Genomic DNA, 2,544 nt, shown 5'->3' on the forward strand with positions numbered 1-2,544 from the left:
CAAGTATTCGTCATGTTGGTGGAGAGGGTACAGGAGATAGAGGATTTGTGAATTAGACTACTCAAAGAGTGAAGTTTGAGCCATGTTTAGACTTCACAATGGAGGCATTGCAACCCTATCCATAGAAATTCAACAACCCTAATCCTACTATACAAAGGGTTTTGCAGGATGTCGTGGGTGGACACGATCACCTATGGGGCCATGAGCCCCTTGTGGTTCGGTAAGGGGGAGATCACGTTGCACAAAGAGCGGAAGCCATGGGACTGCGCGACGACGATGGCACTGGTGATTTTTACCCAGATCCGGGCCGCCGTAAGGCGTAAAAACCTACTCCTGCTTTTGGTGGATTGGATGGTGGAATCACAACAACACGCAGCGCCCGAGCCCGGCAAGGTGGCCTCGGGGGGAGCAGCTACGTGCGAACAAGTGTGAGGGGGTCCAAATCCCTTTCTAGGTTGTTGTCGGCGTCCTGGGAACGGGGGTCCCCAGACTTGCCTACCTGCGGCCCACGGCGTGGCTCCACCAGCGGGCCTGTACGACCCATCTTCACCAGCAAACACTCAAGACCCTCGCGAGGGGCCAAGCCTCACGAGGCGGATGGCACAAGACCTCCTCGGGGGCGGCCTCACTAGGATGGCTCGCGAGGGGCGGAGAGATCAAGGCGAGGGGCAGCTCGCGAGGTTCCTGTGATGCAAGCCATGACTACCAAGGCCAGGCGGGCGCCAGCGTGCGCAGCGTCCTCGTTTCCTCTTTGGTGCTAAAGGGGCAGGCGCAGGCGAGGAGTCCCGAGGCATCAGGCAATGGTTTCCATATTGGTGCAACAAGACCAAGAACAGCAGGACGGCAGGATGGAGGTCACCGTGGAGCCCAGGACGGTGTCACCACAAGAGCCTTTGGCAGGCAAAGACCAGCTTTTGTCAGGATAACTTGTACTAGCTGTCTCCCTTCAAATTTGGTTGTTGTTGGATCCCTTCCCGCCTACATTTGGGAAGAGGACCAGGGCCTCTATAAATAGGACTAGCCACCACAGTAGGAGGCTACTAATCTTGGATCGGATCCATTCCATCCTCAACCACACAAACTGATCTTGGCTAGGATCCATTCCATCCTCAACCACACAAACTCATCTTGGATCGGATCCATTCCATCCTCAACCACACAAGCTCATCGAGCCCAAAAACACCTCTCCTCAGGAGGCTGTTCTTCCCTTATACTTGTTCATCCTCAGCCCAAGAGGCAATTCACCACACCCCACTGGAGTAGGGTATTACACCACACCGATGGCATGAACCAGTATAAACCCTGTGTCATTTGTTCTTCGGGTTCAGTGAGTTAGGTTCTGAGATCGCTGCGAGAGCGTGAGCTATGGGGAAAGATCTTCGTGCGCACCCTAGTGTTTGAACCTCAAGGGTTTTGCCGGAACCCGAAATCCGACATTTGGCGCGCCGGGTAGGGGTGCGCTGAAGGTTTCCTTCCGTCGATCCACGTCCATGTCAGACGCTCGCCGAGCTCGCGCCGAGCTGCCCTGGACGCTCGCGTCGCCCAGACGACGCCGACCTCCCCGCCGTTCTCCATCACCTGTTGCCAACACCGCTACCGGCCCGACAGCAAACAAGCAGCAAGCATCATCACTGCACCCCTCCGTGCGGCGGGACGGCCGCACCGCCACCCCATTGCTGACTCCGGCCGGCTCATCGTCCCACGCTCGTCGCGCGCCCACGGCCGTGCAGGCCGCGCTGCTCATGGCACGCGAGCTCCTGCATTACCGCCCGGTCGATGACCTCTACGAGGACTGGCTGGACCGCATCGCCGAGCTCGTTAGCGCCGCTGGGGGCTCTCCTGCACCATCCCTCTCGCTGCCTCACCCGTCTCCGGCCGCTAGAGACATAGCTCACGGGGCGCCTCTGCCGCCCCTGCATCAAGACGATGCCCTCGCGCCGAGACGCGCAGCACATGGAGCACTCCCGCCTCCTCCGCACCAAGAAGGCGTCCTCGCCCCAAGACGCGCGGTCCCGCAACGCGATCCGCCATGCCGCGTGCCCGCGCACGAAGAAGAAGCTGCCAAGAAGTTCCCCGACCGAAGGAAAACGCTCCTGCACTCCCCGCACCACCACGTCAAGACCACGCGCCGCCTGCAGTGGTGGTGAGTGGGTACCAAGACCAGGCTCCTCCACCACGACGGGCTCCGGTGACCACAACAGGCTGCCGAGCCTTCACTCCCGAGTTGCGCATCGTCGTTTGGCCAGGCAAGTTCAAGCCGGATCTGCCTCCGTGCTATGACGGCACCCCCGACCCCGCGGAGTTCCTGTAGCTCTACGAGCTGAGCATGAAGGCGGCCAACAGCGATGAAAAAGTCATGGCGAACTGGTTTCCCATGGCTCTCAAGGATGGCACTCGCTTGTGGCTCCTGAACCTGCCCGCGGGATCAATCTCCTCCTGGGGTGAGATGCGCGACCGCTTCATCGCCAACTTCCAGGGACTCGCGACCGTCCTCCGGCCGCGGTGACCTGTGCCGCATCAAGCAACAACCGGGAGAGACCCTGC

Source organism: Triticum dicoccoides, chromosome 7A (assembly GCF_002162155.2).
Source record: "Triticum dicoccoides isolate Atlit2015 ecotype Zavitan chromosome 7A, WEW_v2.0, whole genome shotgun sequence".
Classification (NCBI taxonomy): domain Eukaryota; kingdom Viridiplantae; phylum Streptophyta; class Magnoliopsida; order Poales; family Poaceae; genus Triticum; species Triticum dicoccoides.